Here is a 12,032-nt window from a genome sequence, read left to right on the forward strand (position 1 = left end):
ACCGGTGCCAATTTCATTTTTTCACGTAGTGATTTATGCGGACCATTGGGATATTTAGAATTACCCTAAATATTCAAAGGCGGCCTAACATAATTGAAACACTTTTATATTGCACTATCACTATTCACTAGAGCATCAAACTGTCAACTACTTACTACTTCAAAAAAACGATGAAAAGTGAAACCTCATGTTGCTCAATTCACCAATAACTGCTTCGTCGCCCTACCAGCCCACCGTCGCCCCATCTCCCCACCGTCGTTCCACCGCCCCACCGTCATCCCACCGCCCCACCGTCATCCCACCGCCAAACTATTGAACGTCTACTTCACCGCACTGCACCGCTCCGCTCCGCTGTACCACCATAGCACTTTCAAGGTAATTCATTCAAATTTTTCTTGATTCAGATGAGTTTGTCAATCTAGTTGTATTAATCAATCGAATTTTTCAATTCAGCCGTAGTGAATTCATATTTTTCATCCATTACAGTAATTTCGATCGAATTTTTGGTGGATTAAAAAAAAACTCACCATTTTAGTTTTTGGGAAATAATTCAATCGATTCTTATAAACGCAAATAATTCAATAATATTTCAATTAAATTACACTTAATTTATTTGAATTACAAGAAATTTCAGTATTAATCAAAATTATTTTCGCCAAATTATTCTTACCTAGGTCAAATATAGAACCTTAATTAGATAAAGAAAGATGGGTAGGGGAAATTTATTTATTAATTTTAAATACTTTAATTTGCAAATTATTTTAGAAAAAATGATTTGCTTTGCTTTTCTTTCATAAAAGGGTTGGTTATGAGATGCTGTGATTGAAATTCAGTGATGATTTAATCTAATTCTAGTGATGTATAAGAGTAGTCATGGTGTTTGTGGATTTTGGGTAGCTGATTGTGAAAAGAGAAGAGTAGGAAATCAGAATCCTATGGAAGTGAATTTATAATAATAATAAGGTGGCAAAGTTGATTAAAGGAAAATTTCTTGTTGGTTGATTGTGAAGAGTTGAACTTGATACGTTAGTGCCCCTCCTTCCATAACACTAGTAATATTTGTTGATTATATATGCATCCTACTTTTGAAACTATAACGTCAACTTATCCATCTCTGAACAGTTCACAGGCACTTTTGCTAAGTCATCTAATGAAAGACATGGTGACATTGCAGAATAACAACCATTTATAAAGTACTCCGTATGTATCTTTTTCATACTCTTTTCTTTATCTAGCTTTTCCTTTCATATAAGTTAAATTCAACCAACATTTAGAAGAATGGAAGTAGTACCTAGAAGTGCTACTAATTTTAACCTCTTATCTAAAACTGTGTTGATGTAGGTTGTTTGGTCTATAGATTCAGGTTCTGTACAAGGATTTCCAAAGGATGTTCAGGAGGCTGAGTCTCAGGTCTGTTGACACGATGTTTTGCTTTTGCACTAACTGTACTGTTAGGTATGTATTTTCGATAATGAAGCCAATTTGGACTCAATGTACCTGTATTCTTTACAGAACCTGGTTTGTGCGAAGAATTTGGTGATAGACAAGAGCATCCAAACAACATACATTAAAGCAATCAGATCTGCTCAACATTTCATTTATATAGAAAACCAGTATTTCCTTAGATCATCATATGCTTTGCCAAATTAAAAAAATGCCAGTATAAAAATTTTTGTTTCCCTTTCTTATAATGCTGTTGTTTAGGTTGTTTAGAAAATGTGAATGTTCTTGTTGGAATCGATAGCTAGTTTGCTTAATGATTTTCTACTGGAAGGTGCTGATCATTTGATACCAATGAAGTTAGCCTTGAAGATTGTTAGCAAAATCTGAGCCAAAGAGAGATTTGCTAACTAAGTTGTCATCCCTATGTGAATTGTAGATCAATATGGTATTGGTATATCTAAGCATTATTTTTTTAAAATCAACATTAACTAGAAAGGTGTTTTGATATTAAACTCAGGTATTTATTTTATATAACAAATTTTGTATGGATGATTTAATTTAATTGTGGTTGGATGTTTTAAATTATATATATGAAGTATATTTTGATGGCTTTCGTCGTATCTGGAAATATTTTTGTTAATTTTATTATACAGAAATTTATATTGCATGTATACAAGATCATGAATTTATTTTTACATAGGAAATGTTAAAATTTTCTAACAGGATAAATGTACAAGATAAAAAATAGGAATACAACAGATACAGGTCTAAAGTGAAATACAAAAATAATATAGATTATTAAAATACATGAATATTACAATATAAAATACGTACACGGGTAATTCGAAATACATATGGCTGGGTATTTTTAAAAAAACACATTAGAGAACTGTTATCTAACTTAACCGTTTTCTATTGTAATGCAATATAGATCGGTTAAGTGGCCTAAACAATTCTTTTTTCATTCCTTAGGGTATGGATTTAAGAAGGAAAAGAGAACGATTGAGACTAACAACCGTTCTCTATATGTGATTATATAAAACGCCTATTATAACATCGCTATACTTTATACATCGCTTAGCAGAAGAACGCCCCTAAGGTGATCTATAAAGCCTATTATAACAGTTCTCTAAGGCCTTGTTTGTATTAGTGATCCACTCCGAGTATATGCGGATCCTAACCCTAGTGCTTGATATTATTTGTTTCTTCTTGATTGTTTGATTGTTTGGAATATACACACCTTACTTCATTACTTCGAGATAACCTAGCTTTAGCATTAGCATTCATCTCCCATTCCTAGTGGTTCGACCCTCGACTTACTCCTATGCTAGGTATAAGGGTGTGTTGAGAGATTACAAATTTTGTTTTGACCAAGGGTAGATTAGTTTTCAACGACCTAGTCTCTGCCCTTGATTGAAAATGGCGCCGTTTCCGGGGAAGGGCGTAGTTGTTTGCTATTGTTGTTGAGTCTATTTCACTTAATTTCAAAAATACAAAAAGATTTTTCTCTTTAGGCTACATTTGTAGCCGTGCTATTGACATTTGCTTTGAGTTTGAGATAAGGCCGACAATGATAACGATGATTGAATGAAGGCAATTTAGTTGAGCTAAGCATGAAAGCCAACTAAACCATCTCAAAGAGTTCGAGAAGTATTGTAATCATCAAGGTCAATGGGGTTTCTCAAGAGTTCATAAGGCTCAAACTATTTCCGTTTTCTCTAATCGGAAGGGATTTGGAATGGTTGGACAAGGAAGTGAAACCTAATTCTTTGAGAACTTTGGATGAGGTTACTAATGAGCTTCTTTCTCGCTTATATCCTCAAAAGAAGACCGCCGAGGCAAGAAATCTGATCCAAAGTTTCTAGCAAAAGCCTAGTGAGAGTTTGTATGAGGCTTGGGAAAGATACAAGGAGTATCAACGAGAATGACCTCATCATGGAATTCTAACCTATCAAATCATATAAATTTTCAATGGAGGATTAAGCCCCCAAGGGAAGTCGTGTCTTGATGCCAGAGCCGGAGGCCCGATTATGAACAAGGCCGAAGAAGAGGTTGTAGATATAATTGAGGATGTAGTTCGTCACTACATGGATTGGCAAGAGGGAGAGAGAGAGAGTCCGTAAGCAAGAGTGGCTCTACATTTTAATCGGTTGATCATCTTAATGCAATCAATAACTTGTCTTCCTAAATCTCAAACTAGGGAAAGGAGATGAAATTGATTAAAGAGTCTTTGATTGCACCAAGTTTTCCGTCCCACATAAAAGGGAGAGGTACACCTTTTAACTCCACTCCTCCTTTTACTTCGAGTAATATGCCAAGTGGTTGTGTCTTTTGTGATGATTGTGGGTCTTATGACCATGATTATTCAAATTGTCCAAATTCTTTCGAGAATTGTGATGATGTTGAGCAAGTGACTTTTGTTTCTAATAATAACAATGGACAAAGATTTGATGGTCCAATGAATTTGGGGAATAGGAATTCTCACCAACAAAGGAGTTTTGATAACTACAACAATGGTGGTTATAGGAACCAAGGAAATCAAGGTTTTCGAGGTAACTATATTAACCAAGGTTATAGTAATCTAAACCAAAACCAAGGGTATGGAAATCAAGGCCAATCTCATTGCTTTGGTGGCCAGCACCAAAATTTTGGTAACAATCAAGGCTGAGGTAATTTGAACAATCAAAATAGGGGAAATTTTCAAAACAACAACCAAAGGGGACCCCCAACTGGATTTTCTCCAAGACCTCAAGGAAATGGGGATAATTATTATGCTCAACCCCCATCTTCCAATACTACCATAGAGGAGATCATTGAGAACCAAACCAAGATTTTGAACATCTACATGTCGGTGAGTGATAAGAAGTTCAATGAGATAATGCCACACAACAAGATTCTTGAAACCCAAATCACTCAACTAACCAACACTTTGAAAGATTGTGCTATCCTTTCTTCACTACCCTCTCAAGGAGTTGATCCTAAGAAACCCGTTTATTCTATCACCACAAGGAGTTGAAAATTGCTTGAAGAGAGAGTTTCTAGGAATAGTGATGAGGATGAGAGGAAGAGTGATTGTGATTCAAGTGAGGAAAAAGAGAAAGATGTATCAAAGAGTGTGAGCAAAGAGGAAGTCCATGAGAAAAAGAAGAGTGTTGAGAGAGTGCAAGAGGACACTAGTAGAAAAACGTACATTTGCGTCGCTATATTTGCGTCACTCATTAGAAAGAACGAAGAAAATGTTTAATTTTACCATCCTGAAAAGTTATTTGCGTCGCATATTTATCAAGAAGCGACGCAAATAACTGTTGTATTGCAGATTTTTATTATTTGCGTCGCTCTTATATATTGAAGCGACTCATATAATAATCTTATTTGCGTCACTCATTTATTGACAAGTGACGCAAATGAGTGAGTGAATAAATTGCGTCACTCTTTTAATAAATGAGCGACGCATATGAAAAATGTACAACATTTTGTTTTTGTTATTTGTGTCGCATTTTAATAATGAAGTGACGCAAATATATCTTTTGCATTTAGGTTATTTCAGAATTTTGACCTTCGCTTTTCACACCTACCTTCACTAAACAAAAAGAAAAAAACAAGTTGCTACTCCAGTGAATTTCTACAGCCAAAACACCCACAAATTCGACCCTTAAATCCAACAAATTCGGCCAAAAAAACACCGATTCCTCAGCAAATTCAACATCCAAAATCGCAATCAAGTTGAAGACCTATAATCGGCAGCAAATTGAGCAATTTCAAGCAAAAATTTGGACCAAATACCCTAAGAAATCCGAACCTATAAACCCCAGAAAAATTGAGCATTTCCCACCAAAATTCCCCCATTTTGAGCAAAAAATCTACTCAAAACCATAGGAATTCGAACCCTAGAAACCCCAAAAAATTCAATTAAAAATCTTAGCCTCATACTCGAGCAATGACTGAAATTTTCGACTGGAAAAATCGATTAATTTTGCCCCCAAAAAACCCGAGGAAGTTCTAGCAAATTACAGCAACAATTTGAGGTTAGTGTTTCTGGGTCCTTTAGCTTTGCGTTTTGGTTCAATTATTCATGTTAAATTTCCTTTGTTTTGGTTAAGAATTATAATTTCAGATCTCGAATTTTTTTGGGGGGTTTTTTATGGCATTTTTCTGGGTGTTATTTAGTGTTTTGTGGGTTTTTTTGGGGTATTTTTAGCTGATAATACGAGTTTTGATTTCGATTTCGTTGAGTTTTAGGGTTATGATTTTGGATTTTGTGATGTGGTTGCTGTGTTTGTGTTTGGGTTTGAGTTTGTATGTGATGTTTGATTTTGAGTTTGATTTCCTTCCTCTTGTTAGCTAATAATGGTAAGTTACATGAATGAGATTAAATTGGAATCAGGATTAAAGGGGATTATGGGTCTGATTTGGTTTTAGTTGCTGGAATCTGATCCAGGAGGAGTAATGGTCTATTATGTTTTGAGATCGAAGATTGGGTTTGTGGATGTTGTTTAACTGTTTGTAGTTTCATCTTTGATGGGTTTTGATGCTTATATGTTTTTGATATCTGGGGGATTGTAGTAAACGGGGAAAGATGAAAGTGAGTCTCAACCGAGTTTCACTAGAGTTCAAATTGGACGAGTTATTGGGTTTCTTCAGAGAACATTGTTTCTTAACATGGTGAGAAAGCTCCTAATATTGTGTATCGTGGGAAGCTCAATGATGGCCATTGGATTGCCATCAAACGATTTCACAGGTCTGCTTGGCCTGATACTCGGTAATTTCTGGTATTAACAAATAGTTATTTTTAGCAAAATTTTTTTATGGGTTTTGATATGTATTCTTAATATTTGATGGGTTTTTGTCAGATTTGATTAATTAGGAGAAAATTGCTTATTTAGTATAGTTGGATGTTTGATTGGAATTTGATATAAAATGTGGGAGGTTACTAAAACTTATCATGCCACTCTGCATGCTATTTGACATGGATTTTCATTTTATAGCTATGGACACTAGTACATTCCAATTTAGATGAGAAACATGCAAATTTTCAGAAAAGCTTCTTATTCCTATACTTGGATCCATATTCTAGTTAAATGTTTCTAGCCTGGTTAATTATGTTTGTACATAGAGTGAAGCTGAAGCTTGTGTATTTATATTCTGGTGGATGTTCTTGTTGTTTATCTTATCTAGTGTACTGAACTGAATTAACCTTTAATGATAAAACTGATTTTTACCGATTAAAACATGTTAATTGATTCACTAGTATTATATGAAATTTCTGATTCTCAGGATCAAAATTGATATTTAATGAATAAAGATTATTTTAAGGTGAAGAGAACTAGTCATTGCACCAATTTCAAGCTAGCTAGAATGATGACCCTACCCTTATCTTAATCCCAAAGAAAGACACATTAAATATAATCTACGACTCTTCTTTGATCAATTGATGTAAAACTCCTAATCCCAAAGAATGATGACCCCTACCCTCATCCTAATCCCAAAGAATGATGACCCTACCCTCACCCAATATAGTTAATTGTTAAACTCGTTTACCTTCCTTTGAACTTTCCATCTAGTTATTTAGAGAACTACCATACCTTCCATTGGACTTGTCATTTGGTTTATTTAGGCAGTAGTAAAAAAGATGTAACATTTACTTTCTTGCGACATTCTCAGATCTTGGTGTCACATTCCTGTATTGATCTTCCTTTACATATCTGATTGCTTTTCTGTTATTTTCTTTCTGCATTGTAATAATTTGAAAAAACAGGTATGTTTATGACCGAGCCCAGTCAGATGCATCATCAGTATCTGGTCAGGAGAGAAAAGATCCATCATGATACACGTGTATGGTATTTCTGTTCAAACTTTTACTCAGCGCAAATGATGGTATTGGACTATTGGCAAGTATCTTATATCCTATAGGAGGAATGGTCTTTAATCACTAATTACAAACATGTAAATTTTCTAGATTTTATTAAGTCCTATTGATTGTAAACGTGTAGTGTTGTCTTGGGGTTTTATATGTGAAGTTGTGAACCTTATGTTTGAATGGTTGTCTAATGGACATGGATATGTAGAAAAAAGTAATTGGCATTCTTATGAGGTTAAATTTTTTTTTGAGTGGTAGGATTTGATGAGAATCGTATTGCTTATCCCATGAGTAGTGTGTGCATTTGATACGCAATTTGGGGTTTATCTTGTGTCAAATAGTGTGGATATGGGAATAATAGTTTGCTAAAATCTAAGTGAACTACAAAGTATAAAAGACCATCTTCTTTTTACTATCTTGTTTTTGCTTATGAGAGTCTTTGGTAATTGCTTATGGTGACTATCTTGTTTTGTATGGTGACTATCTTGTTTTTTCTATAAGAGTCTTTGCTAATCGGTTTTGCTATCTTGTTTATGTTGTTTGAGTGTAAGTGATAGAAATGTGTTATATATGATGCAGGGAACTTCTTATGTGCTGCTTCTGCTTCCATGTTACTGCTCCCGCTGCTGCTTCCATGTTGCTGCTGCTCCTGCTTCTGCTTCCATGTTACTGCTCCTGCTCCTCCTTTTCTTTATGTTAGGATTATTAATTCTATTTTTAAAGAAAGAGGAATTAAGGTTACAAATACCCCTGTTGTTTTGATTGATGATGTTGCGGATTTGTCGATTGGGCTTAGCTTGCTGTATTGCTTTGCTTTGGTGTTAATTGTATGATTGTTGGGTTATTAATTCTATAATTGTCGATTGGACTTAGCGCATGTTGGACTCTTGTTTTGGATTATAGGCTTGACATGAATGATTTTGGTTAATTGGTGTTGGGATGATGAGTATAATGTCTATGATATTGAGATGTGAATTATTGGACAGGTTAATATAATGCCGTCATTCCCAATTTTATGGGTAGGCCAAAATACAAAGGAGACTTTGCCGAAATTTACATTTTCACTATTCAATAATATTGCATTTTAATTTCAATTATATTAGCGTTAGCATATTACTTTATACCACTAGCAAGGAAAACAGGTAGTACAAACATATACAAGCTAAGGCAATTATTATCATTAAAAAAAAATTCACCTCATTTGTGTCACTCATTAAACAAACAAGTGACGCAAATAAAGCAATTTTGTATTGTCTAGTCAGTCATTTGCGTCACTCCTATATAAACAAGTGACGCAAATAACAAACAAGAAGTTTATCAGAAGAGTCATTTGCGTCGCTCCTTTATAAAGGCGCGACGCAAATAAGAGTCATTTGCGTCGCTCCTTTATAAAGGAGCGACGCAAATAACTCTTATTTGTGTCACTCCTTTATAAAGGAGCGACGCAAATGACTCTTATTTGCGTCGCGCCTAGGAGCGACACAAATGACTTTTAAATCATTTGCGTCGCGAGCAGTTGCGTCGCTCATAGAAGCGACACAAATACACTATAAATGAGCGACGCAAATGAGCCTTTTTCTACTAGTGGGAAGTGAGAAAACCCGACCTTCCATATACCCAAAATTTTATGAGGAACAAGTTAGATGAAAAATTTGGGAGATTTCTTGACATTTTGAAGGAGATCCATCTTTCTATCCCTCTCACCTAAGCTATGACCCAAATTCCTAGATATTCCAAATTCCTTAAGGATATTTTGAGTGGAAAGAGAGAGTGCAATGAGATAGATTCGGTAGAGCTTGGTGAGTGTTGTAGTGCATTGATTCACAATGACCTACCAAAGAAGATGAAGGATCCGGGCAATTTCTCTATTCCTTGCAAGATCAAGAATAAGCTGTTTTAAAATGCTTTGTGTGACTTAGGTGCTAGTGTTAGCATTATTCCTTACTTGGTGTTCAAGAAGCTTAAGCTAGGAGAACTTCTTCCTACGAACATGACCTTGCAATTGGCCGATAGATCTATTATGTTCCCAAAAGGAAGAGTTGAAGATGTTCCCCTTAAGATAGGTGGTTTCACAATTTCCGTAGATTTTATTGTGCTAGAAATTGAGGAGGATGACAACATTCCTATTATTCTAGGGAGGCTATTCTTAGCTACTTCGGGTGCTCTAATAAATGTTAAGGGAGGCCGTATCACTTTGAGGGTTGGTAATGAAAAAGAGATTTTTAAGCTAAAACAAATGCATGAATCCTTCACTAGTAGAAAAAGCCTCATTTGCGTCGCCATATTTGCGTCACTCATTCTAAAGAACGAAGCAAATGTGTATTTTTACTATACTTTAAAGTTATTTGCGTCGCTTGTTATTAAAGAAGCGACGCAAAAAACAAATGTATGTTAGCTTTCTATCATTTGCGTCGCTCTTATTTATTAAAGCGACGCAAATAAGTTTATTATTTGCGTCACTCATTTACTGACAAGCGACGCAAATAAGGCACTGAATAATTTGCGTCACTCTTTTAATAAATGAGCGACGCAAATAACAAATTTTCAGCATTTCAGATTTTGTTATTTGCGTCGCATTTTTATTATGAAGTGACGCAAATAACTCTGCTTTAGGTTACCCATTCTGCGCTTTTGACCTTAGCTTTTCACTTTCACTAATTCACTAAACTGCAAATCCCCAGCTTTTCAATTTCGACCCTTCAATCCAACAAATTCTCCCAAAAAACACCCACAAATTCGCCCAAAAAACGGCAAGTCCCCAGCAAATTCAACATCCAAAATCGCAATCAAGTTCAACACCCATAATCGGCAGCAAATCCGAGCAATTTCGAACTAAAATTTAGACCAAAAACCCTAATTAATTCGAACCCTTAAACCCCAGAAAAATTGATTATTTTCGACCAAAAATCCCCCATTTCGAGCAAAAAATGTACTCAATTCCATACGAATTCGAACCGTAGAAACCCCAAAAAATTCAATTAAAAATCCTGCTGAAAAAATTCGAGCAATATCTGATATTTTCGAGTGGAAAAATCGCTTAATTTCGGCCCCAAAAACCCGAGGAAGTTCAAGCAAATTACAGCAATGTTGAATTTTTGAATTTTCGAGTGGAAAAATTGCTTAATTTCGCCCCCAAAAATCGATTTCGGCTCGACATTGTTGAATTTTAGAAATCAATTTCACCTATGGTAAGATTTCTTCTATTTATGTTCAATCTTTTCATGGTAGATAGAATGTAGCATTTAACTTGAACTTTTAGTGTTAGTTCACTAATTAGAATGTTCAATCTTTTATGTTCAATCGATTTCGGCTCGGACTTAGTTTAATTTCAGGTTTAGTGTTAGTTCACTAATTAGAATTTATATGGCAGATTTAATTGAATTTTTATAATTTTCAGTCATTGAATTTTCATTTGAGCATATTGCATACTTGTGAATTTCAGTCATTGAATTTTTGAAGTCAATTTTCATCTGAGCATATTGCATAGTCATTGAATTTATATGGCTGTTTTGCAATATTTTACTGGTTGCTTGTTTGCAATATTTTACTGGTTGCGTTAGCATATTACTTTATACCTAGGAAAACAGGTACTACAAACATATACAAGGCAATTATTATATTATAATTAAAAAAAAAAAATTCACCTCATTTGCGTCACTCATTAAACAAACAAGTGACGCAAATAACAAAAAATGCATATATTGGAAGAGTCATTTGCGTCGCTTGTTTATGAAGGAGCGACGCAAATAACAAAAAAAGTTTAGCAAAAGAGTCATTTGCGTCGCTTGTTTATAAAGGGGCGACGCAAATGACTTAAAATAAGTTTATCAGAAAACTCATTTGCGTCGCTCTTTTATAAAGGAGTGACGCAAATGACTTAAAATAAGTTTATCAGAAAAGTTATTTGCGTCGCTCTTTTATAAAGGAGTGACGCAAATGACTTAAAATAAGTTTATCAGAAAAGTCATTTGCGTCGCTCTTTTATAAAGGAGTGACGCAAATGTCAAAAAATAAGTTTTTAAAAAAAGTCATTTGCGTCGCTTGTTTATAAAGGAGCGACGCAAATGACAAAAAATAAGTTTATTAAAAAAGTCATTTGCGTCGCTTGTTTATAAAGGAGCGACGCAAATGACTCTTATTTGCGTCGCCCCTAGGAGCGACGCAAATGACTTAAAAGTCATTTGCGTCGCGAGCAGTTGCGTCGCTCATAGAAGCGACGCAAATACACTATAAATGAGCGACGCAAATGAGGCTTTTTCTACTAGTGCTTGTCTTTTGTAAAAGGAGTCATGAATGATAAATCCCTTTGTTCATTGGATAATGTGTGTGTGACTAATTCTTCAACGAACCGTGTTCATGAGATTTTTATTGATGTGCTTGTAAAGTTTGATGACATGAAAGTTAGTGAAGAAGAAAAGCTTTCAAAGGTCAAGGTTGAAGAGGTAATTGACATTCCACATTAGTTTGAGCTTTGTCCTCAAGAGGAGGAGGATGGTTCCAAGGAAGTGGATGGTTTTAACCCGTCTACAAGAAGGAACAAGGCCAAGAAGAAGGCAAGGGCTTCTAGGAAGAAGTGGATGAGATTGAAGTTGAAGAATGAGAAGGTTGTTTTTAAAGTTCAAGCAAATGAGGTTTCATCAACCAACAACGAGGAGTTGCTACAAATTGAAGAGAAGTTTTTACTTTCCACACCTTTGAGTAAGGTGGTGTCCTTTAACCCTCCATGATTTGG

At 35.0% G+C, this 12,032-nt stretch overlaps 1 non-coding gene across 1 annotated transcript; it reads right to left on the minus strand.

Moving 5' to 3' along the window:
* Positions 1-3,279: 3,279 nt before the first annotated feature.
* On the minus strand, positions 3,280-3,385 carry LOC145560922 (small nucleolar RNA R71). Its single transcript, XR_014093514.1, has one exon. It is a non-coding gene; the product is annotated as a small nucleolar RNA R71 (small nucleolar RNA).
* Positions 3,386-12,032: the final 8,647 nt, after the last annotated feature.

Source organism: Chenopodium album, chromosome 9 (genome assembly GCF_948465745.1).
Source record: "Chenopodium album chromosome 9, dcCheAlbu1.1, whole genome shotgun sequence".
In the NCBI taxonomy this organism is placed as follows: domain Eukaryota; kingdom Viridiplantae; phylum Streptophyta; class Magnoliopsida; order Caryophyllales; family Amaranthaceae; genus Chenopodium; species Chenopodium album.